Source organism: Hibiscus syriacus, unplaced genomic scaffold, assembly GCF_006381635.1.
Source record: "Hibiscus syriacus cultivar Baekdansim isolate YM2019G1 unplaced genomic scaffold, ASM638163v2 tig00116959_pilon, whole genome shotgun sequence".
Lineage (NCBI taxonomy): Eukaryota > Viridiplantae > Streptophyta > Magnoliopsida > Malvales > Malvaceae > Hibiscus > Hibiscus syriacus.
Genome location: NW_024063485.1, coordinates 4079961 through 4107695, shown reverse-complemented (window position 1 = coordinate 4107695; position 27735 = coordinate 4079961). Strand labels below are relative to the sequence as shown.

Here is a 27735-nt window from a genome sequence, read left to right as displayed (position 1 = left end):
CAGCTTTCCTTTGGTCATCAACTCCTACTGATGGGAGCTTTTCTTTTGTCGTGGCAAAATTTTTCTTACCTTTATTGGCTGCACTCTTTGAACCCTCATCATTGTTTTCCAGTGAATGTGAATCTTCTTGCACCTTCGTATCTTGATACACAATCTCATGACCAGGCTCTCCGAGTGTCTCTCCCCAAAACTTAACATCTGTGTAGATTTTTATGCCACTCCTTAAGGTGAATGTACCACAATGTTCCCTGTCTTGAGCCTTAGTGACTTCAGTATCACTAGGTAGACTGCCATGTGGGAAAAAATGTAATGCCGTGGCAATTCGGCCATCTTGACCCTCTAAGGCCCTCAAAGACGAGTTGTGACTTTAAAACAAAGCTTCTTGGCTTTTTATAGAGGTCGCATGGTCATGCAGCATGGTCTTCGTTGTTACGATAAAATCTTGCATCGTGGCCTCTAAAGAGCTTGTGTTAGATGAAGATGCTACTCCCTCGTTAGAATTATGCCATGGCATATTCGTTTGAAAACCCTAGGAGTCACTAAAGTTTTGTTACCTAGCGGGCTTACTAGAGTTGCTAGTTCCTTGATTTTCCAACAAAAAGTTTGGATATTGACGCCATCCAGGATTATATGTGTTAGAATAAGGGTTGTAGTCTTCGATTGTAGTTTTCCACATAGTTTTTGAATTCTTGATTGATCGGGCACTCACTCTCATTGTGATTATCGGGGTATAATAAACATGCTGAATTGGCTACCTTTATTTCTCTCATCTCACTTGGCCTTTTCAAATTCTTCAACATATTGGTGATAGCAGCAAGTTGGGCAGACATTTTATCCATAGAATCTAGCTCGAAAGCTCCATGTGATTTTTGCCCAAGTCCAAGCCTTGTAGATGAAAATTGATAATCGTTGTTGGCAATCCTATCCTGAATGTCAAATGCCTCTACTGGTGATTTGTCAAGTAATGTCCCATTTGCCGAGGCATCTAGCATCATCCTCATGGTGCATTAACTCCATTATAGAACATCACAACTTGAGTCCAGTCGTGGAATCCATGATTGGGGCACTTGCGAAGCAAACTTTTGTATCGATCTCATTACTCATACATAGAATCTTCATCACCTTGGTGAAAATATGCTATGGCATTTCTAAGATGGTTGTCTATATTGGGTTAATTATGCCATAGCAAAAATATTTTGCACAAGTCAGCCCAAGACTTTATCGAGCCGAAAGTAATCCATTGAGCCATGCCCTGTCGTGATCTTTCAAAGAATATGGAAATAACTTCAATTTTAGTACATCTTCATGCACACCTTGTCGAAAGCAGTCACAAACCTCCAAAAATACACACATGTTACCTTGCATCCATGAGGAGCACCACCAACCTGTCCAATAAAGTCCAATATGTCGAACATAACCGGTTTGATCTCGACGTGGGCTACCTGAATCATGGGTGCCACAATTCAAGGATATAGGTTGTCCATGATAGGGTTTAAATGATCTCAAATACTAGCCTAGATGCATTCCCAGTATTTAGAATTGCCTCTGCATTCTGATCCTCCACTTGACCCATTTCTTGATTTCCAATTTGATATATCTTTGCTTGAGCACGTTGAGTATGAAAAAGAAAAGCCTGCAAAAGATAAGGAAAATAACAAGTAAAACTATACAAAAAAGTTTAACAAGTAAAATAAAAATAATATGATAAAACTAATTAACTTCCAGTTGCCAATCCCTGGCAACGGCGCCAAAAACTTGTCCGCTCTTTGTGAGTACTAAATATGGGTGTGGATATGTATGCAAGTATACACAATCGAATAATTAATACAGTGATAACTTGAGTATCGTGTCCACAGGGATTGCAGGAAATCAAATAAGTTTGTCAAGGCACTTTACTCTGTCACCTAAGTAAAGTTAGTGATGGTATGCACAAATGATAATGCTATAGAAAAATGGAATGACTGATGTGAAAGTGGAACGATGGTAATGTGGTAGCAAATGGATATGTCGTGGCAAAATAGATTGTGTTTAATGTAAACAAATGAAAATGTCAAGGAAAAATAAAATGTAAATATATGATTTGATTAATAAGACTTTGGCTTTCTCACACGACAAGCAACTATGGAAGTGAGTGATAGGAGTCACTAAGGAAAATCTAAGTCTACTTCTCCGAATGGTCTTTCTTCTATACCTAGTCTGCCTGACAGAGTCTACTAAGGTGCCCTATGCTATATCTAGTAAGGTACTCGATAGATTAAAGATGCCCTGGCAAAACTGATTGGCGTAAACCCCTGCAGTGATCCTATTGGTCCAGATAACAAGATATGTCTCGGCAATACCTTTTTGCGGCAGCATTAACATCTAACATATCATTCATGCACAACTTCTTTTAGTCGAATGAAATCCTAACATTATCTCTAAGGTGGATTAGGCCTAATTACTACCTATAACCCCTTGTTTATGTAGTTCCTCCCTAGTTTCTCTCGACACTAAGGATATGCTACCTAGGTATTCTCTCGAACCCTAAGAATCTCCTAAGGAATAGCTACTCTCGTAGCTCCTACAACCTTAACGCATTAAAATCCATAAACAAGACAGATTATAGCATAGAAAAATCAACCATTCATTGAAATAAAATTTAAAAATCCAAAATGAACTCCCACCAAATAGGAATAGTTCCTGGTGGGGTTCGAAATAAGCAAGCACAAAGCAAGATTATCATTTCCTTACAACCCAAATAATAAAATATGAAAGCAAAGAACCAAGGGAAGGAGAAAAAGCCTTCGACGTGCACTTTCGAAGCTTCTCTCGGCCACCACAAAATGCTCCCAGCGGACTGGCTCCTCTTGGATGCCTAGAATACCAATCCCGCAGGCTTGTCACGGAGAAATGCCACGGCAAGTAGGATTGACAGAGAAATATGAGACCTTCTCTTTCTAACTTTTTAAGCTCAAATCTGGGTGGAACCAAAGTCTCTTTCCATATGGTTTCATCCTCTATTTATAGGGGAAAATTAACCCTAGGACTTGGTGTTGAAATTCATAGGAAACCGTAAACCATGCTTAAATCATGTGGGTATCGGGCAGAGCATAGCAGTGATCTAGTCTGGGTTGCCGATTGAGTACCCAGCATAATCCCGCTGTAGATGCCCAAGGACTGACAGAATCTGTAGAGCAGCGGCGTAGTTAGCAGGATCGGCTGTAGCAGCGCCGACCCCTCCAGCGATCTTCTTCGAGGCAGATTTCTCGGGAAGAGCTCTCGGAAAGTCGGAGACAGCTGGCTTCAAAAATATCTTCTCGTACTTTAAGCGTTATCGAAATGCCAGTCGAACTTGGCAATTTCATTTTGCTCAGCAATCTCCTTATGTCACGACATTTTCTTTCCTTTTCTCCTTGCTTTCAATTCCTGCACATCATCAAACAAGTACCTTTCCCATAAAGCATCACCGCTTTAAAATAAAATGTTACGGCAAACTGAATTCCACCATATGCAACTAAATGCTTCTAAATACATCTACATGACCTTAAATCAACTTCATAATCTAGAATAAGGAATTCAACTGGGAATACAAGTTTATCCACCCTCACTATGACATCCTCGACTCTCCCTTCAGGTCTAACATGTGATCGATTTGCAAGTTGTAAAATCAAATATGTGGGTCTAGCATCTCCCATACGAAGCTTCAAGAATATAGATTTTGGCATTAAGTTCACCCTTGAACCAAGATTGTATAGTGCATTTCCAACTAAATTAGCTCCTATAGAACATGGAATAATAAAGCTCCTCGGATCATTTTGCTTTGGCGGTAACTTGCTCAATGCGAAGCAGTATTCTTTTACCATGGCAACTGTCTCATACTTCTCAACTTTCCTCTTCTTGGTACAAATTTCCTTAAGAAATTTGGAATAAATCGACATTTGTTCAATAGCTTTCAAGAGAGGTACAATAATGTGGAGCTAATCAAGAATGTCCACAAACTTTTTGAACTAAACTTCATCATTGTGCTTCTTCAATCATTTTTGGGAAGGGTAGTGGGGGGTCTAACTTCCTCAGTTACCCGCGTCTTACGCAGGTAACCCGGGTTCGATCCCCAACAACGACGCCAAAAAATTGTTACGTGTTGTGAGTACTATAAAATTAAACACAAATGATGTGCAAGTATACACAATCACAATAAGTAATAAAGTGATGAGTGAGTATCGTCTCCATAGGGATTGGTGGAAATTACGAATTTAACCATAACACTATATTAATTTACCTATGTATATAATGATATACACACTTATGATGCTTCGGCAATAGAAATGTGAGAGTGAATATTGTTGTGGCAAAAGAACATATTATAAGGATGAAAAGTCGCGGCAATGTAAAATGGTAAAAACAGCAAATAAATGGAATAGTTGATAATCTTCACACGGGAGTAGGAATTACTTTTTCCTTAGCATTGGAATTTAGTACATTGGCAAGTTCACTATTAGAACCCTCATTTTTGTCCTTCTCAGTAATGATATCATCATGAAATTCGGGTTCATCTTGTTCGGAAATAGAGGTTGAATCATCATATTTCTTTCCTCCATCCTTGATTTGTTGGTTAATCTTTATTCCACTCCGAAGAGTTAGTACATTGTGTTGTTATTTCCAAGAGATTTATTGACTTCAGTGTCACTCGACAGTCGTCCTTGCTAACGTTCTTGTATTACACGGTAATCTGACCAACTTGACCTTCCAAAGCTCGCAGAGAAGAGTTACGACTTTAAGGTAAGGTGCCTTGAATATGAAGCAAAGCTCCTTGATTTTTTTATTGAAATAGAAAGTCTTACAACATTGTCTTTGTGGTAGATATAAAATATTGAATCATGGCCTCCAAAGAACTAATGTTTGCTGAAGATGAGGATCCCTTCTTAGCATTATGCCATCACATAGTATTTGGTAGCCTTGAGATTTAGTATAATTTTGTTGATAAGTAGGTTGGCTAGCATTAAGGGCTCCTTGATTTCCCCATGAGAAATTAGGGTGTTGACTCCATCCTACATTATAGGTGTTAGAATAGGGATTGTTATTGCCTCGATTAAAATTACCTACAAAATTAATAGACTCATGATTGGTTGGACATTCGCTTTCATGATGATTGCCCTGGCATAACAAACATGCCAAATTAGTTGCTTTTACTTCCTTTACCTGAGTAGAGCATTGTAAAATTTTCAACATATTAGTGATACCTGAAAATTAAGCGGACACAGAGTCTTTAGCATCTAACTCGAATGCTCCAGGTACCTTTCTCCTAGTTCCAAGCCTTGAGGAAGGAAATTGATAGTCATTATTGGTAATTCTTTCCAAAATAAAAAATGATTTAGTAGGTGATTTATCAAGCAATGTCCAATTTACCGAGGCATCGAACATCAACCTCATGGGTGCATTGACTCCATTATAAAATGTAACTACTTGAGTACAGTCTTGAAAACCATGATTAGAACATTTGCAAAAGAAAATTCTTGTAATGATCCCAACATTCATACATAGATTCATCATTGCCCTAGCGAAAGGATTTTGTGTCATGTCTTAGCTGAGTGTGCATGTTTGGTAGGTTATAGCGTAATAGAAAACTTTTACAAAGAACGAACCATGATTCCGTTGAACCAGATGGATCACCACTCAACCAATACCTCGCTCGGTCACACAAAGAGTATGGAAATAGCTTTACATTTAAATATTTTTAATTTCAGCACATCCTCATGCAATCCTTATTGGCGGAAAGATTCACAAACCTCCAAAAAATTACGAATGTGCTACCTAGCATTTTTAATTGACATGCCCTTAAACTGCCCTATATAATTCAGCATATTAAACATCACAGGTTTGAGTTTGAAATGGGCTATTTGAATTTCAGGTGCCACAATTCTAGGATTCAAATCATCTAGCATAGGATTCAAATGATCACGAATAGCCCAAGGCCTATCAGCTGTCCCAACATTATAGAATGCCTCAGCATTCTGATTGCCTTATTATTCACCAATGTTCTGGTTCCCAATTGATACATATTTTCTCGAGCACATTGTGCATGTCTCATTTGCCTAAAAAGTTTCTCAATCTCAAGTTCAATTGGTTCCAATGGTTTGTCCGAATTTCTTATAGGCATACACCAAATAAGCCTAAAAAAATAAAGTGAAATAGCAAGTAAACTATACAAAAATAAAGAAGCAAAATAAAATGCTATGGCAAATTAATTAACTTCACGTTGCCAATCCCTAGCAATGATGCCAAAAACTTGTTGTGTGTTATGAGTACTATAAAATTAAGCACAAATTATGTGCAAGTATACACAATCGCAAGAAGGAATAAAGTGATGAGTGAGTATCGTCTCCATAGAGATTGGTGGAAATTAAGAATTTAACCACAGAACTATACTAATTTATCTAACTATAGAATTATATATACAGTGATGATGCTTTGGTAATGGAAAAGTGAGAGTGAATGGAATGATGGTGAGAAAATGTATTTGAGTGAATAATGTCGAGGTAAAAGAACAGTTTATAAGGATAAAAATGATGAAAATATCACGACAACGTAAAATGGTAAAAACATCAAATAAATGAAAGAGATGATAATCCTCACATGGGAAACTACTTTGGAATTGATTAGTGGGGAGTCACTCAAGGAGCTAAAAAATTATCTCTCTAGTTAACTTAGTTTTCCAATGTTTTACCTATTCGACGAAGTTTGCTAGAAGTGTTCTCACTATCTCTAGTCCTAAGAACCAAACATAATAGAATTCCACATTATTTCCTCTTAGTATTAACTATGGCAGCCTATGCTATTGACGACACACTACCCCTCTTAGTCGTTGAAATCCTAGTTTAGTCTCTCTCAAGCAGTAAGGGATTAGGCTAGAGTGACTAACTATATCCCATTGTTTATGTTAATATTACTTAAGTTTCTCTCAAACACTTAAGAATTAATGATTGGATTTCTCTCGAATATCTAGCCTTCATCTAAGACATGGACACTCTCATGCCTCTTACAATCATAGAAGATGAAGCACACATAAAAACAAGTAAAATCAAAAGATAAACATGCATCAACCATTGAAATGAAATTTTTAAACATCCATCAAATCAACCCCACCAAATATAGCTTAGTTCATGGTGGGGTTCGAAGAAACCATGGAGAATATCCAATCATTCATTCAAACAAGCAACCCAAATAAGTTTTAAAGCTTTAAAAATTGAGTAAAGGTTGGAAAATAACACTCAGTGTGCACGGCATGTGCTTCCTAAAACCACCATGAATGGCTTCGGATGCTTACGCCACTTCCTCGAGCTTCACAATGGAGGAATACCACTAAAAATTAAGAAAGAAGAACGATAGAAAAGAGTGGAGAAGATGATGATTTTCAAGCTTTGTAACTGTCTCCCCTTCTCTCTCTTGTGTGGTGTCCTTTAATAATAAAAATATCTAAGGGTATTCTTAGTATTTTACACTCAAAATACCCATTATACCCCTAAATCATTCCTTGTTCATGAAGTTTATCTCCACAGGTGGTAGTGGACCCCTCTAGGCAGTTACAAGCAACAGACACGTACTTTGACAGCTGTCTTCTTATGAAAATATTTTTTGTCCTTTTTTGCGCCATAAGTGGCAAGGCATTGCAGTATGTTTCAGCAACATGTGATGTCACGGAATTCTTCTCATGTTAACTTATGCTCATTGTTTCCCGCACATCACTAGCCAACCACACCTTTCTCATCATATAGCACATTAATAAAGTAAAATAACACAACCACCACAAATGCAATTGCATGCACCTAAAATGACCTATATGAACTCAATATGATATACATCTAGTTTTGAATGAGAGCTCTTTATTTAATACTTGTATTCAAAATTTATTTTCTTTTAAAGTTAACTATAGTCATTCGTCTAAATAATGTGAATCAAAATTATCACATAAATTAGAATTTTTGGTTTGAATAATTTTATATTTTATAATCTTTTATATCAAATAATGATTTAAAACAATTTAAAAGTTATTGCATTAGATATAAAGATGATTCTTTAACTGAAGAAAGATTATATAAAACAATTAAATTATTACTAGAAGTTAGAGGTGGCAATCCGGTCATTCGGATCGGGTTTGAGTCGGTCAATTCGGATTAGGACTGTATTCGGTTTAGGTTCGGGTCGGGTCAGATTGGGTTCGTGTTTATTTCGAGTCTATGGAAATTTAATTTGGGTCGGGTATCGGGTCTGGTCAAAATCGGATCGATTGGTTTTTGAGTCGGGTTAGTATCGGGTCAGTTTTTTTCGGTTTAGGTCAACCTTTAGATTTTTGATCAATTCAGGTTGGTTTTGGTTTGCGTCAACCTTTAGATTTTCTTGTCAATTCAAGTTGATTTTGGTTTATTTCAACCGTCATCATTCTTTGTTGTCATAGTCATCGATGTTGCTCTTCATTACTTGTAATTCAAGAATTTTATGAAACTATATATTATCACATTCCAAATCTGGGGATAGAAATTTAGTTTAAAATTTAAATGAATTGAATCAATAAATCTTTAAAATCCAAAATTAAAAATCATATTATAATATTTGGAAGTATAAGAATAACTTTATAAATCCTAATAAATTTTAACATTGATTGTAGTATTATTAGCTCTCTATTATTTTTACATTTATTATAACTATTATCATTTATCATATTTTAAAAAATACATAATATATATATTTTTTTAATTTTTTATATTATTTTACTAAAACAAATCCATGTTACCAATTCTCAACCCCAAATTAAAAAAATCCAAATCTTAAATTTTTTTATATTATTCTAATTTAAATTTGTATATTATTTTATATATGCATTCTAACACACACATAAAATTCCCCAAATTATTTTAATATAATTGAGTTTGACATGCAAGAATAATTGAGTTTCACTACATTGTGTCAGTATTTGATTTGATTTGTATCTTTATATTAGTTTTGAATGAGAATTTTTTATTTGACACTTATGTTCAAAATTTATTTTTTACAGTTAATTATATAGTCAACCGTATAAATAATGTGAATTAAAGTTATCACATATTAGAATTTTTTAAAATACTTTTATTTTATAATCCTTCATATCAAATAATATTTTGAAATGATTTAGAAGTTATCGGATATGGAGATGATATTTTAAGTGAGGAAATATAATATTGAACTATTAAATATTACTAAATATGGTGATTAACTAGTTGTATAATATAAAATGAGTAAAATATATATCATTCTACTATTTATCTCATTAATAAAAATAGATAATAATAATATAATAAATAAATAAATAAATAAATTATTTGTTCACTTAGACTCAATTATCGGGTTAAAATCGAGTCAAAGTTCGTTCAAATCGGATATGCTTAAATTAAATTCAGGTTGATTTTGGTTCAGGTTATTTTCGGTTCGGGTAACTTTTGGTTCGGGTTTCTTTTGGTTTGGGTTGATTTCAATTCAATTATCATTCAGGTCAACTACGGTTTGATTCGATTTATTTAGGGTTTCGGATCAATTTCAGGTTATCATATTCGGGTCTATATCGGGTCTCAAGTTGGGTAATCGAGTACGGGTCAAATTTGCTAGGTCTACTAAAAGTATTATAATTTGATCTCATGTGATGATCACTAGTAGCATAGTATAAAAAGAGAATAAATATTAAATCATTTTACTAATTTTAATTCTAAAAATATATGATAATAATAATAATATAAATATATGATTCATTCACTTAGAATCAATTATCGGGTTAAAATTGGGTAGAAATTTTCGATTCGGATATAGATAAATCAAATTCGGGTTACTTCAGTTTAAGTTATTTTGGTTCAAGTTGTTTTCAATTCGGTTTCTTTCGGATCGAGTTAATTTCGGTTCGGTTTACTTTCGGTCTATTTAAAATTCGGGTCATTTCTATTCGATTCGGTTTGTTTCGGACCAATTTGGATCATTCTGTTTGAGTTTATATCAATCAGGTAAATCGATTCGAGTAATCAGGTACCAGTCAAATTTGTCAGGTCCAGAAACATAAGACGCTTTGGATTGTATGTTCGGCCGGCAATACTTTCTAGCTCAGATGCAAGTTGAGGTATTAACGGCCGTATAGATTGGTTTTGAACTGAATTTTTGTAAAATATTAATATATATTACGTTTATTTAAGTAATTTTATTCGCATGAATCAAGTGGCCTCTATGGTAAAAGAATTGTTTTTATTCCTTGAGGATCCGGGTTCGAGCATTATAGATGTCAGGACTGTGAGTCTTTAATGTTGAAAGATTAAGAGTTATCTTTAAACAAATATTGGCTTAACTTACTCTAGTTTAAAAAAAAAGTAATTATATTTGTAGGATGTGTCATGTGTGCATCTTGTCAATCAAATAAAAGATTATGATCATATATTTTTTTGTACTCATCCCAAACTATTCAAAACTACTTGATACTAATAAACTTAGGAATTGGTTCCGATGAAAAAGAAAGTATCTTTCCTTCGGTGGCTCGAGTCAAACAATATTATTTAAGGTAAATTACGTGTTTAGTACTTAAACTATTAGTTTTGGTCTATTTTAGTACCTAAACTATCATTTTTAGTGCCCCATCGTTAAAAGCTTAACAAAATGGACTCTTCGACCGTCACATTTACAATCGCCCATCATTGTATTTGTCGGTCGATGAAGCCTAAATTTTCTTATATGTACATTTTCGACCCCCTAAACTCGATTTGGCCCCTGTTTCACTGAGTAACGCCTTGATTTCCCCAAATCGACAATAGACTCTTCGATTTCTTTATCCTCCAATCTCTATAGACCACTGTCTGATGGGCCTGAAACTGGCCGTGTTGGTGGACTCGTCATTCTCTCGTCATCATCATTTGAATTGGTCCTCTAATGATCGAAGTTATGCCACGCCAACCCAGCTATTAAATCCTTAACGATGGGACACTAAAATGAAACAAAAGCAAAATTATCAAACCCCACTTTTTAAAAAAATAAAATTATAAAATAATTTAATTAATTTAGGGATCAAATTGCAAGTTTACAAAACTTGCAGTCCGGTTTAGAATCTATAGGAAGTTTAAGGACTTAACCCTGAATTTACCCATTTCTGGTCAATAGAGAAAAAATAAAATATAATAAAGTGTGACTGAGGGATTTCAAACCACTGATTAGTAGTATGGTCGCCTATGCCTTAGCCACTTAAGTTAGGGCACTGTTCATGATATTTTCAATTTAATATTATTTTTAATGTTTAAAACCAAGGATATAAAACCCCAAATCCCCAAATCAAACCCCCAAATCCTAAGTGTCGTCACCCTTCCACCGCCGATTTCTCGTCGTCCGAACACCTTTGGATCACGCCGCCACCATCATTTTGCTCGCCATCGACTGGCGACCAAAACCTCTCTTGTCCTTCATTGGAATTGACCGTTGATCATCGTGAAGAAGCCGTAGAAGCTTCACTATCTCTAATCCCCCATCGCTTGGTTTTTTCATATTTGACGCCGATCTAGTGACCCACTCACCTCAGCGTTGCTGTCACTGAACTCCCTGTCACATTCCGACCAAAAACCACCGGGTTCATCTTCTATCATCGTCGTTCTAACCGTCCTCTGTGGGTAAGCTTCCGATCTCATTTATTCAATTATTTCGATGTGTTTTGGTGGATAATTTTGGTTGTTATACTTATGATTGAATGTGATGATGCTCCCAAAGTAATCGGCTGCCACCCCAGACCCCGTCGCTGCTGCCACGCACTGCCGAGTGCTCGTGGGTTCTTACACGCGCCAAAAAAACCTTGTAGAATGGTTCGATCGGTCTGAACCAGCCAGAACCTGTTTGAACCGGTCTGAGTCAACCCGAACCAAACTGAGTTAACACGAACCGACCTGAGTCAACCCAAACTAATCTGACATGTTCACTTTGACATGACCGTTTACCTGTCTGTTGACGATTGACCAGCCTGTTGACTTTGACCTTTGACTAGTTTGACTGTTGACTTTGACCAAAAATTCAAAAAAAATTAGAAGTCATATTTTATATTTTTTAACGTCCTGAGTCCGAATCCAAAGTCTGTTTTGCAAAATTCGAACCTGAAAGCCTCTAAATTGACTGTTAAACCCGAACGTGCATATGTGATTTAATTAAGTACTTTTAATTTAAGGATCAAGGACTAATTTATGATGTCGTTAATCAAGATACCCGTGATTCTCCTAACCCTTCGACAGCTCGACCCAGCTCCTCTCGTTTATTCCGACCGCTTGAGCCGTGATTACCCGTATGATTCCACAACTTTGTTAAAAACCATGTTAAGTATGTCATTCCAATAGTAACACTATTATGGTTTGATTTAGGGTGGTGTACTACTCCGATAGTAATTTTACTCTGACATGACTTAGGTTCTTGTACAGTCAAAGAACATAGTGAAGTTGGTGCTCAATAGATCTACCGGACTGATTCTTTTTGTGATGTGTGTTCCTTGTGTGCCATATAACTGTTTTAAATATCTATTTGAAAGACCATGTGCACAAGATTATTTTCTCTAATTTGAAATCAATAACTTGCTATAATTTGACTAACGTATGATTTATCTTATTTAAGTATGATACCTGACTTAGTGTATTTTAAATCTTGCTTGCTTGATACATGTTCTCTGGTTACTTTTTTACTGATAAATATATGACTGAACTCTAATTTCTTGCTACCATTGGTTACTGTTTGAAATTTGTTTTTCTTCAAGGTACTTTGGGATATGGTATGAAGTCTCTGCATGTTCAGCTTCGATCAAGTTGGTAATACCTTATATTTGTTCAGCACCGATCAAGCTTCTAATTCCTTATGGACCTAAAGTAACCCTTGGGTGGGCTCTTGGGCCCAGTGGTAAGACCTTATGGACCCTAAGGTACTCGTTTAGGGTGGCTCATCTGCAATGTGCATTGGGTAAGTCCATATAGGCTTGAGGACACACCCCAATAGGTGGGCACCTACGCTTCTTCTAGGGTAAGACCTTATGAACCCAAGGTGCTCCCTTAGGTTGGCACCTACGCACTTTGGGCCTAGGGTAAGTCCTTATGGATGCAGTTCTAGGGAACTACATACGGTGTACGGTTAGATGGTGATTCTGCATTTTCAAACAAAAAACTTTACCGATGTTTCATGACTTTAATAAAGAACTGATTTTGGAAACTTAACTATGTGATTTATTTCTACATTGTTAGAACACATTGAGCTCCCTAACTCATTCCCCTAAACTTTTCCCTTTTAGATATTATTTTATAGGTGACCCGAACCTGGCACTTAGAGGATCGACACATTCATACAATATTATTTTGTTGTAATGTATTTATCTTCTAAGCTGCATTTATTTTGGGATATATGTGTCTATATTTTGAAAATATTTGTTTTACGACTTATACTACTTTTTTTACTGATGTTAGATTTACTTCGATATGGATTATGGCATGTTTTATTTTACTCAGTCCTTACGACTTTAATTTTCTGGAATTGAACTTTAATATTATCAATATGTTTTAAAATGTGTTTATTCAAAATATGGATTTAAATTATTGAAAAAAGTTTTGAATTTTTATTGTAATCCGCTATACTTGGTCGTATCGCATAGGCAGGTCTAGGGTGTTACATTTAGTTAGTATCGGAGCTTTTGGTTTTTAAACCTCAGACAGTTGATGGGTCCTATTCTTCTCCGAACTACCTAACGTAACCACAATCTCAGACCTCAAGACTAGGTATCTCCAAGACAAGCATTACTTCAAGGCCAAATCGGACTCGTAAGGAATCCGATCTCCGCCACCAGCATAAGAACCGCCCTCAACATTCTCGAGGACGAACCAAAAGGGTACATCATCATGGACCCTTATGGTACCACGATGAGCAACATAAGCAGCGACTCGATCACCTTTCCGCATAGGCGAGGCAACTTGTATGCGATCCAATACCTCGTCGAGTGGCACCATGAAGATAAAAACAGAAGTAACGAATACATAGAATGGATACGAGGATTCCATGAAGCAATGTCAGACCACGTTTCATGTGGTCCGAGGGCTGCTTATGTGAACTACATTGACTTGGTGTCATGGAATTGATGGACACTAATGTACCACCTTTGGATGCGGTCGAGGTTGCTCGGGTTTGGAGTGAAAATTATTTTTTGAATAATTACAGATTGGTGAAAGCTAAGACATTGATCGATCCGAACAACGTTTTCAAAGACCAACAGTTATTTCTCCTACCATCGCCACGATCGGTTCCAAGGCACATAGCTTCTTATTATGTGAGACTGAAATTGAATTATTGATTTCTAAAAGATTAAGAGTGCAATTTTACCATTGATTGAACTATAATGTACAATTTTTGAAAGGACTAAAGAGAAATTATACTATTAAAGAATGTGATGAGGGAAATGAGGATTTGTGATAGAATTAGAAATCTATATTTATATTAAAAATTATAGTTTTTGAAGAAGCCACAAAATTATAAATTCTATTTTATTAAATTTAAGATTACATTAAACTATTGAAGTACAAAAGTTGAACCTCAAACTTAGCCAGATTGAGGATTGATATCGTATTTTAATACAAAACTAATTAATAAAACTTTATCATAAAATATAGGGTAATTTACAAGTTAGTATCTAAACTAGTCCTTTTGTTCTATTTTGGTACTTAAAGTTTATTTTTCTCAAAATCATATCTAACGTTTAATTTAGTTTTCAATACTCATCGTAAAAAAAATAACAGAACTATTTAAGTGGCATTTTTAAATTTTTTTCAATGATAATATGACATTATTTTATGATGACACATCAACATCACTGTTAAGATTTTAACAAAGGATACCAAATTGAAAGTTAAACTAAACATTAGGTGTGATTTTGGAAAAAAAAGTTTAGACACCAAAATAGAATAAAAGTAAAATTTAGATACTATAATAATACATATTTCAAACTACATATTATAATTTGATAATATTTTCAATTATTTTTCAAGCTTTTCTATCATTAGAAGTCAAATCTCCACACTTGAATTTAATTATCGGACAATTATTTTATGAAAAAATTGCAAATATGAAAAAATTGCAAATATCGATATTCAAACTCATATGAAAGGAAACTAAATGGTAGCAAAGAAATCTACCAAGATAACATTGTCAAAACAAAGGGATGGAACAAGGTTAAAAAAAGTTCTCAAGGTTTCTGAATCCGAAACATGGTGCCGATATCTTCGAGCAAAGATAAAAGAAAAACGGAACAAAATGGTTGCGTCGGAAAAGACGGAAAGAACGTAACGGAGGAAAGTTTTTACCATTCCTTCGACGCAACAGAGTTTCTCTCGCCATAGGGAAGTCAACCAATTCCATCCATAGGTCATAAAAGGCTAGGTCGATTGGTTAACCCGATGTTGGTGGGTAACTCGTGGCCTCACCGGTTTCTTTGAAGGACTTACCCTGGATGTTAAGAACGAAACATGATTAAACTTAATCGATGAGATGCTCGACAAGCATAAGATTTAGAAAGAAAATTCGAGAACACACCTGATCGGCCGAGTTCCTAACACCAGTCCACTACAACTCAATGCAACAATGGCACTTTCCGCCTGTCCAAAAACAGCCGATTTAATTCAAGTTTATGTGCATGCAAAAACAACTCCGGATGATGATTGATTCGGTGCACACACATGCATGTATGACCGATATAACATAAAAGTATATGAAGTAACATGCCATATCGGGGAAAAAAAAGCCGTAGTGTCGGAAAAGAACTCTGAGATAAACAAAAAAAAGTCTGATCATGCAATCTATCTTGTAGGATTCTGTAAATAACAAGAGGAGTATAGAACGAAAAGAAAACTAAGGTTAGAAACTCCTCCTGCATTTAGCTGATCTGTGAAAAATCGAAGAGGTTTTAGAATCACGATAATCGAAGAAAACCTATCATCGAGTGTCTTGCAGTTACGTCAAAAGTTGGGTGTAGATCAGACATGGAAAGCTAAATTACAAAGAATATGACCTCGTTTTAAACCATTTGTCGGGCTGCAACCTCGCTTACAAGTAAACGGGCCGGCTTTCACAATAATCTCACACAATACACTCGCTAAAATCGAGCCACATGGTTTTAGTCAAACATATCACCTAACTTAATGCGTCTTGATTTGCAGTAAAAGTTCGCAAACAGACATCGATGACATGTTACAAATAATGTTCAATAACATGAAAAAAAATTATATACTAATTAGAACCCATGGCGGAAACTAGTTTTCAAAGAATCGTAAATATATTCTGAAAATATATTTTGAACCGAATATTTTCAACATCGGTCCAGGAAACACGAACTTACCATGGCAAATTCAACAAAAGCAATACGAGTTGAATGCACATTGTCCCCTAAAATCCTCAAGCGAGTGACCTGAGAATTAAAAGAAAATCGCATTAACCTTCTTTCGGAAATCAGCTAGAAAAAAGGCATGGCTGATATTGATATCATACTAACCTCACCGCACGCAGATTCAAAAAAATTCTTCACTTCAGCTTGAGAAACCTTCCATCAAAGAGAAAATGCTTGTGAGGATTAGATCAACTAAGTTACATCAATTACAGCGGTGAAAAAGCTAAAAACTCGGACCCGAGAGAGATTTTGGGACACAAGTATGTTCATATTTTCTAAGTTCTTTTACCATATATTTTAGGGATCTTCGAGGGTCATATAGCCACACCCATGTCCGGATATCAGTCAGACACGAATGCCTCAAGAAAAACGAAGAGTTGTTGGAGTAACTTAGGATAAAAGACAAGAAATCGAATATTCATGTGAGCAATTAAGGGGTTACTTGTCAATATTTGTACAATAAACTGTTCTGGCACACATTTCCCTTTCATCTTCAGACTGCAATTGTAGTGAATATGATTATCAAGAGTGATGCTCGAAAGTAAAATACAAAGAGAAACTACAAGAGCTTTCCGTAACACGACAAAATGGCAGAGTCAAATGAAGCCTTATGCAAAACCGAAACAACTAAGAGCCAGAAAGTTATTCATCCATACCCTAGGGAGAAATGTAGGGTTTGTAAGGAAATGAGTATTGCAGTAATTTTCAATGAATAATTTTGCCACACTTTTCATTGATAGATGATTGAAATTATATACAGAAAGTTGTACATCTAAAAAAAGGAAACAAGTAAACCGTAAGGCTAAAACTAAGCTATTATTACAAAATACAATCCTGGAAATCAGCCTTAAAACCATTCTCCAAATATAGAAAAATTGACAGAATATTGGCCTTGATTTTCGGCTATACAAGCTCTGTTTTGGTTTGAATTGAATCCTCGCATGCTTCCCTTATACGCCCCCGCAAGATTGAGCTTCCATCGACAAGACCAATCTTGTTACAAAGCAATTTTGTGCACTGTTTTGACAATGGCTTTGTTAACATATCAGCCAATTGATCCTGAGCATGGACATGTTTAACTTGGAGGCTTCCTTTTTGCACTAAGTCACGCACAAAATGAAGGTCGATCTGAATAGGTTTCATGCGCGAGTGATTTACTGGGTTAAAGCTGAGATTGGTGGCTCCAAGATTATCACATAGGAGCTGGGGAGATTCTTTGGTTGGAAAAACTAGTTCCTTGAAAAGAGTAGACAACCACATTATCTCGGAAGCCGCATTAGCTAATGCCCGATATTCAGCCTCAGTTAAGGAGCGCGCAACAGCCCTTTGTTTCTTTGAGCTCCAAGAAATAGGATTAGAGCCAAAAAAAACTAATATAGGCAGAGGTTGATGTTCGGTCATCCACATTTCCAGCCCAATCGGCATCGGAATATGTCCTTAAGATGGAAGGTCCATCTTTTTTAATCTGAATACCATAGAAAATGGTTTGTTTGAGGTAGCGGAGAAGCCTTTTTGTTGTTGTCCAGTTATTTGTAGTCGGCTTGTGCATGAATTCAGAAAGTTTGTTGACTGCAAAAGAGATATTTGGACGTGTCAAGGAAAGGTATTGAAGGCTTCTAATTATTCGACGGAACTCGGAGTTGTCCACAACAGCAGTACCATCAACTAGTTGAAGAGAATGTGTCGTAGAGAGAGGTGCTGAGACATCTTTTACACCACTAATACTGGTGTTGGCTAAAAGTTCACGAACATATTTATGTTGTGAGAGGAATAGCCCAGCCCGAGTAGGAATGACCTCAATCCCCAATAAAAAAAGAAGAGATCTCATATCCTTGAGAGAAAACATATCACCCAGCTGCTTAATAATATTGGCCACAAGAATTGAATTATTTCCAGTAATGAGTAGATCATTAACGTAGACTAGGAAATAACAAAGAGTGGAGTCTTGGCTGTAAATAAAGAGAGAAGAGTCAGCCTTGGAATTTTGAAAACCCAGTTGAAGAATGGCATTTTTTAGGGCAGTGTACCATGCCTGTGGAACTTGTTTAAGCTCATAAATCACTTGTTCAACCTGCAAACATGGTGAGGTTTGGACAAATCTTTGAATCCCCGGGGTTGTGCCATAAAAATAGTTTCAGTCAATTTACCATTTAGAAAGGCATTGTTGACATCCAATTGCCTTAAATCCCAACCATTCATGGCTGCAATAGATAAGACAGCTCTAATAGTTGTTGGTTTAACCACAGGACTAAATGTTTCTTTGTAATCAAAACCAGGACGTTGGTGATAACCCTTAGCAACTAGATGTTCTTTGAATCTGTCCACTGACCCATCTGCTTTCCTTTTTACTCTGAAGACCCACTTACAGCCCACAGGTTGATAGTTGGAAGGTGGTAAAATTAGGTCCCAAGTCCCATGTTTCATTAGAGCCGTGAGTTCAATGGACATTGCTTCACGCCAATGAGGTTGAGAGATGGCTTGGCTCACAGTCGTTGGTTCTATGGTCGGGGGGAGAGGATATTTGGACACAGTATGGATCTGTTTGGGTTTAAAAATTGGATTCATTGATCGTGTGGTCATGTTGTGAGTGCTTTAGAGGGGATTATTTGTTGGGGAAGGGTTTGTGAGATTCAGATTTGAGGGATTATAATTAGTACCTAGATGGGTATTCGTAGAGAAAATAGGAGGAGATGGTGGGAGATTTAATGAAGAAACAGTCCTATTTTCAGCTAAAGGAGGATTCGGATTAGAGAGGGTGTGATCTAGAGTATGAAAAGAATCATGAAGAAAAGAAATAGGGGGTCCGAAATTACTTGGGGAGGACGTGACAATGGCAGGAGGACCTTTCGGAAGATGCAATGGTGCTAATGCGCAGGAAGGAACTGTAGGTTGCTGAACACCAAAAAGAAGAGGAATGAAGATCTGAGGGTCAGGGGTGTTTTCGGGTGAGACGGAAGGGACAGGTTGAAAGGGGTTGGATTGGTGTTTGGTCTCATCAAATAACACGTGTCGTGAAAGAAGAGTTTTTTGGTTTGTAGTTCAAAGCACTTGTACGCGTTTTGAGTTGGTGAATAACCAAGAAAGATACATGCTTTTGATTTGGACTGCATTTTATTTGATTTATAGGTTTGGGTGAGGGGATAACAAAGGCAACCAAATTTTTTTAATTTTAAAATATTTGGTTTTTGATCAAAAAGAGCTTCAATGGTGATTTTTTGTGAAGAATGGGCATGGGCTGTCTATTTATGAGGTAAGAGGTTGTTTGAAAGGCATGAGGCCAATAAGAAAAATCAAGATTTGCATCATAATAAGCATAAGGCCCATTTCAACGAGGTGACGGTGACGACGTTCAGAGACACCATTTTGTTATGGGGTGTGTGGAGCAGTGGTGTAGTGAGTTATTCCATGAAGTGAGAGATATGATTTTAAAGAAATAAACTCACCACCATTGTTGAATATAGTGTTTTGATTGATTTTTGAAAACGAGTTTCAACAAACTTTTTGAAATGTGGAAAAATATGAGAAACAATGGATTTAGTGATCATTAGATAAAACCATATATATTTTGTATAATGATCGATAAAAATAAGGTAATATCGTGATCCATCAATGTCGGTATAACTAACAGGACCCCACATATCCGTGTAAATAAGTTCAAGGGGCTCATGACTTTGAAGACTATTAACACGAAAGGGTTGTTGATGATATTTATTAATAGAACATGAATGATATAGTGAAGACAAATTTTTATTGGATGAAATAAGAAGAGAAAAATTCTTGACAAGACGATGAACAATTTTAAGAGAATGATGCCCAAGACGCTTATGCCAACCATCAATAGAAGTCCGTTCATGCACATTAGCAACCTTTTTGGATGTCACCATTGAGTCCGAAAAGGTGTAGATGCCATTGTCATATGCTCCTTCTAGTAGAATCGCCCCTGTTATCTTGTCCTTCACAAGAAAATAGAAATGGTGAAATTCGACAATGTCATTGTTTTGTTTGGTGAGATGATAAACAGAAATTAAATTTTTGCAAAGGTTTGGAACACAAAGGGTACCACGTAATGTAAAAGTACGGTGAGGGGAGTGCAAAGACAAAGAGCCAATGTGTGACATTGACAAACCTGAACCATCACCGAGAGTTACTTCGCCAGTTCCATCATATTCAGAATGAATAGATAAATTGGAAAGAACACCCGTGATATTATGAGAAGCGGCCGAATCAAGTAGCGAATTTTTGTCCTTTTCATTGGAAGAGGTGGCGCAATTGATAGAAACATTATGGGAGTTAAATTTCGGATAATACTTTGCAATGTGTCCCAGCTGATCACAAAGTTGGCATTTGGGTTGATAACGCCGATTAGAATTGTTGGGCTTTCCAGAATTGTTGTTGGAGCGACGCCCATCACGTTGAGCTCCGTGATTATTGTGTCCTAGGCTGAATCCTTGAGTTCCACGTGCAACATCATTTTTCTTGAAGGACCAGGATTGATTTCCCCCTTGCGTGGACTGCTTCATCTTCGTGAAGTTTGCAGAAGAAACCAGTTGCATGCGCCGTAGATAGGCTTCATATCCAACCAGAAGGTCGTGTAACTCCTCAAAGGCCAGTGAAGATTCTCGGGCTCGAATAGGTGCTACTATTTCTCAAAAATCTGGACCTAAACCATTAAACACATAAAGAGTTAGGTCATCATCCAAAATGGAATGATCAATGATGGCTATTTCATCAGCCAAGGCCTTCACAGAGTGGAGATATTCGGTGATTGACCAATTTCCACACTGAATTAGTGTGAGTTCTTCTTTTAACTGCATAGCACGAGTTCGAGATCGACTAGCATATAAATTTTTAAGCTTTTTCCAAGCTTCATGGGAGGTCTTTGTCGTAGCAATAAGGGGGTGATTGAAGAAGATGTGGAAGCTAAAATAGCACTCAGGATTAGTTTATCCTATCGGACCCAATGGGTCTTGTGCAGTGCATCATCAGCGGTACCAGCGGAAGAGGAGCACCGAAGAGTGCCTTCAACATAGTCGAGTAAATCGTAACCAATATGGAGGGCCTCGAATTGAGCACGCCATTGAGGAAAGGTGGAAGGAGTTAACTTTTCATTGAGTTTGGCAGTAATGTTGAGAGCAATAAGTGGTTTATCAGTTGCGGAAGAAGGTTGGGTATTGAGAGTAAAGGTTGGATTTTGATCGGATGAGGAAGACATGGGAGTGGCTTGGATCGGGGACTCGTAAAGATTGGCTCTCCTGATACAATGTAAGGAAATGAGTATTGCAGTAATTTTCAATGAATAATTTTGCCACACTTTTCATTGATAGATGATTGAAATTATATACAGAAAGTTGTACAGCTAAAAAAAAGGAAACAAGTAAACCGTAAGGCTAAAACTAAGCTATTATTACAAAATACAATCCTGGAAATCAACCTTAAAACCATTCTCCAAATATAGAAAAATTGACAGAATATTGGCCATGATTTTCGGCTAAACATGCTCTATTTTGGTTTAAATAGAATCCTCGCATACTTTCCTTATAGGGTTCACCGGCAGGATGGTAGTTTTTAAGGCAAGACCTTAACTGGATAAAACCCGAGCATCGTACCATCAAAGTTCAAAGCAACTCTCGCACCTTCTGTTAAAATAAAGTTCATAAAGAATGTAACATGTTAATTAAATGCACACATCAATGAAAGAAAAGATTTAAGTTCATTCCTTATCAGCTGCTTACTTTCATCTGCAAATTCCACAAATGCAAAACGGAAAATTGAATTCAGATCACCACAAACTCGGCAATCAATAACCTTCAACAATAATTCCCAAACAACTTCAGAAATATCATAGATACAGTAATCTGTCACATAAGTTATCAAATTAAGAATCAATCCTATCCAGTAGTATTAACCAAAGCCCCAACATCCGATTTTATCTCTAAGAGAAACGAGATTCTAAACACTCAAAACGAAGAAGGAAATTAAAAAAAGGGTAAAGTATAGTAATGATCATTGAACTTTTCTAAAGATTTTATTTAGGTCCCCTAACTTTTAAAACTTGTAATACAGTCCCCCAATATTTAGTCCGTTTGCATTATGGTCCCCGACGTTACACTTCCATTAGTACATTTGCAATATGGTCACAAAACTTTTCAAACGCTTGCATTTAGGTCCCCCAACTTTTAAAACTTGCAACACAGTCTGAAATTTCATTCTAAACCCCAAATTCATTTTTCAATCTCGAATTCCCTTTTTCGCTTCTTTCTTCAAATTTTCAGCGTAACTAAGTTTTGTTAGAAATGCAAAGTTGACAAATACTACTAAGATAAATAAAGTATCGTTGTTGAAAGTCACCAACAAAACTTAAATTATTTTGTATAAATGGCATATAATAATTTCTTTGTTTAATCCTTTTGGTTAAAGATTTTCCAACAGATGATCAAATATAATGAAATCACAAACACCACATTCACCTCTCAGTCTCTTTCGCAACTCGAAAGGAATCATGACAGGGTCAAGTAGCTGCTCTAAATATACTACCCTGTCATGATGTCTTTCAAGTTGTGTGCATGCAAAATTGCCTTCTAAAGATATAATTCAATATAATTCAACTGTAAAATTTCCAAAACATGTAAAAAATCCAATTCGTTCACGATATATCAGTCCCATAATCAACATGAACTTATTAAAAATAATACGAGCTCACAGGACATCGAAAACCACAGGTCAGATCAATACAGTTCCCAGTAAACTAGTACTAGCAGTATCTCGGATTGAGCCTGTTGATTTCACTATGTCGATATTCATAACCAATTCCCTGATCTAAAGAAAAAACCAAACAAGAAGATAAAAAAATAGCCTAAGACCCTATTTCACTTCTATTCAAATGGACTGAATATCATTAATAAGGAATACTAAAAGTTTTCATTAAGAAGAAAGAAAGAAAATTAGATGGTTTTCGTTCAAAACTAACACTGAATATCCAGATCATTGACACGTAGTTCGAGAAACATAAAAATTTCAACAAAAAACATACAGTACGAGCTGAAAATGGGAAAGTGTGAAAGAGGAAAAGCTTACTTTCGGATAGCCCAAAAGAGAAAATAAGTACCTTCTTGCAAGTAAGGCGAGAGGCTAAGAAATAAACGCAATCGGTGTTGCATTCCAACAATTCATCCTCCATTTTTCCTTTGTAAAAAAATTGAAAGATATAGCACTGCTTGGGTTTACAATTTACATAGTGGAAAATTGAAGAACACAAACCAAACGAGAGTGCATGTGAGCGAAAGAGACTGAGAGATGAATGAGTTGCTTGAGATTTCATTATATTTGATCATCTGTTGGTAAATCTTTAACCACAGTATTAAACAAAGAAATTATTATATGTCATGTATACAAAATAATTCAGTTTTGTTGGTGACTTTCAACAATGATACTTAGTTCATCTTAATAGTATTTGTCAACTCTGTATTTTAACCTCATTTTTTCTCACAATCATTTCATCAACATCTATGCTTCACCTGAGATGACATGTATCTAACATTACACATTGAATCGTTGATGGTCTTGATAGCCCCTTCTTGTAAGTGATGGGAGAGGCTAAGAAATAAATACAATCGGTGTTGCGTTCTAACAACTTTTCCTCCATTTTTTCTTTGTAAATAAAAAGCTAAAAGACAGAGCACTGCTTGGGTTTACAATTTACATAGTGGAAAATTGAAGAAAAAAACTAAACGAGAGTGAATATGAGCAAAAGAAACTGAGAGGTGAATGAGTTGTTTGGGATTTCATTATATTTGATCATCTGTTGGAAAATCTTTAACCACAAGGATTAAAAGAAGAAATTGTTATATGTCATTTACACAAAATAATTCTAGCTTTGTTGGTGACTTTCAACAATGATACTTAGTTTATCTTAGTAGTATTTGTCAACTCTATATTTTAACCACATTTTTTTCTCATAATCATTTCATCGAACGTCTATGATTCACCTGAGATGACCTGTATCTAAGATTACACCTTGAATCATTGATGGTCCCGATAGTCCCTTGGTTGGGTCTTCTTTCAATTGACCCTTATTCAAGTCAACACCTCCACATAATTCAAAAGTTAGATTAGAATTTCTCATGCATCCCCGACTAAAAAGTTATGCTTAAAAAGAGAAGAGAGAAGCAAAAAAGAAAATTCGAGTTTGAAAAGGAATTTGGGGTTTAGAATGAAATTGAGGACTATGTTGAAAGTTTTAAAAGTTGGGGGACCTAAATGTAAGCCCCTAAAAAGTTTAGTGACCATATTGTAAATGTACTAATGGTAGTGTAACGTTAAGGACCATATTACAAATGAACTAAATGTTGGGGGATTGTATTATAAGTTTTAAAAGTTGGGGGACCTAAATGAAAGCTTTAGAAAAGTTCAGTGACCATTACTATACTTTACCCTTAAAAATATGAATTTGGAGTCCTTATACATATATTATGCAGACTCTCACAAAGCTCTAAAGATGCAATGATATAGCTCGAACATTAATATCAATTACTCTACATCAAAATGCAGTGTTAACCAGGGACGAACGAAACTATGACAAAAGCTTTTTAAAGCCAGCAATTTGAACTTACTTGTCCACAATTACTAAATAAGCCAGCAAGTTGTTCTTCAATGGTCTAGAACAAAGAAAATATTTCCGCAAGTGATTCACAAAATCACAATGAAACAATAAAAATATCACAAAAAGATGTCATTGTTTACACTTACACTCTGATCAATATCAGAAACATATAACGTTCTCCTAATGTTATCGTCTCTCTCAGCTTGAAAAGATTTACCATTAAGCTTCCTTTTTCCCCGGAAGTTGTTTCTTCCCTGAAAAAACAGCCATTTACCAAATTTAACAAAGGAAAAGAAAAACAAAGATATGCAATATCTTTATGTGCCGATGTTTAGCATAACCTTATCTCATATACAACAAGCAGATCAAGAAAAGCTAACTAAAATAAAATTGAAGTCCAACAACTCAATCGATTCAATAATTAAACTATCATTAGACCAATTGAAAACCTTAGAATCATAAATGTCAGGAACCAATCCAAAGGAGAAACAATAAAAAACTAGCTAAAATGCATAATTGAATCATCCAAGACTCAAGAACCAAATGGTCAGTTTATATACATTAGTACTAGAAAACAAAGCAAATTCTAAAACACCAATTTAGATATGGAATAAAAATCATATCTTGTAAAAATAGACCATTTTCCCACAAATAAAACAACCCAAAGAAACAAATACTATACAGCTAAAAACTATCAAACACTCAATAGTCAAAACCAGAAAGAAAAAAAAGTGTAAAATGCAGTTGAAAAATGTAAATAATAGGTGAAAAAGAATACCCTTCTATTGGAGTAATTCTCATTCCCTTACTTATTAACATGGACCTGATAAAAATCACCAGTTTTGGTGGGATTGTGATGATAAGATGATGGGAAATTTTCTTTGGCCAAAGGATTCAACTTTGTGAACATATCACAAGTTTTTTAACATTGAAATCCTTTGATTCTAATTTTGATGTTTCAACAACCAAATTTTTGTTTCCATTTTCTACTGCAGCCATAGAATCAAAGCCTCAAACCCCACTAAGTAAAATAAGGGGTAAATAGAAAACCCAAATGATCAAATGAAAATGGGAATTTGATTATGCAAATTTTTGCTCTTTTTGTTTCTCCTTTTTGTTAGCAGATAAGGATTATGTATGAATGAAGTTAGAGTGGCAGCTGAGTTGTTATGAATTGCGTGAGGTTGTTGAGTGTTACATGAGTATGTGTGTGAACGTTAGCCTTCTCTTATAAGGTTGTTATAAAGCTGTTATGAGTTTGTTAGATAAAAGTTGTATAAAAATGGTATTAAGCCCTCATTGAAACGCATGAAATTGATGATCATTTTTGCTGTGAATTTCTTTAAGTGTTTAACCTAGACAGTATTCCATCATGGTATCATTCGTCTTTTTTTCCTAAGGTGCTTCGCTTCGCTGCTTCAACTGCTGGAGGTGATGAACTCCTTGGCTGCTAAGACTTTCACTCACAAGAAGGTGAATGTAATTCTTGATGAGTTAAATTTTTTACTCTGGATACAGCAAGTTCTGCTGACTGTGTGTAGCCATCAGCTTGAGAGGTTGTTGACTGGTTCGTTGCAGCCTCCGCATGTGTTTGTAGTTGATGCAAATGGAGAATATGTGCCAAATGAGCTATATGATGACTTTGTAGCACAAGAAAGTGCAATGGCGTCGTGGTTGCTATCATCAATCAGCTCTCACCTACTTTCTCAATTTGTTAGGGCAGAGACAGCGGTGGCTGTTTGGATCAAGGTGTTGCAGTTTTTTGCGAATCGTTCTACAATGGTGGTCATCAGCCTTCACTATAAGCTTCAATCCCTTAAGAAATGAGATGATAGGATGAGGACTTATCTTACTCAGATCAAGGAGGTGTGTGATGCGTTGGTGTCCTGTGATAGTGCGATCTCCATAGCTAAGCAAGTTACCAGCATCTTGAAAGGTCTCTCCAGGGACTATCAGCCTTATGTTGCCTTTATTACCACAATAAAAGACTCGTTGTCACTTGATAAGGTGTGCTCCTTGTTGATTGATGCTGAAACTCAAATTAATGGCTTTGATGCTCGAGATGATTAGTTTTCAATGAGTGTTCACTTAGCTAATATGAGTACTGGTTCCAAGTTAAGTAATACAGGTTTGTATAATCGATCTAACTATCAAAATGATTCTGGATATGCTACTCGAGGACGAGGTCGTGGGAGGCCAAGGGTTCAGTGCCAGTTGTGTGGCAAGAATGGCCACTTAGTGGTTAATTATTGGCACCGTTTTGATAAGAAATTTTCTGGTAAAGGTTTTGGTCGTGCTGCATCCCGAGATAGCTCTGGTAGTATTCATTACTCTAGTCTTCAAGCTATAGATAGGGTAGCATATTCATGTTGAAGCTCATGCTATTACAACTCCTAGTGGTTCATGGGTGGTTGATTCTGGTGCATCACATCATATAAAACCTTATGCTTCAGCCATTGTCATAAGGACGACTTTAACAGTCCAGGTAAATTACTTGTTGGCAATGGTGTGCCCCTATATATTCATGCTACTGGTAGCTCTATCTTAAATTCTAATTCTCGACCATTATTGTTAAATAACTTGTTGCATGTGCCTAAGATAACAAAAAACTTACTCTTGGAGTCAAACCTTGCTAGGGACAATGGTGTTTATTTTGAGTTTCGATCTTTAAGTTATTGTGTTCGAGATGAGAGGTCTGGTGAAATTTTGTTACATG

General features: G+C 36.0%; 1 pseudogene; it reads right to left on the bottom strand.

Moving 5' to 3' along the window:
* Positions 1-15154: 15154 nt before the first annotated feature.
* Positions 15155-26018, bottom strand: LOC120189736 (annotated as a pseudogene).
* Between the last annotated feature and the right edge of the window lie 1717 nt (positions 26019-27735).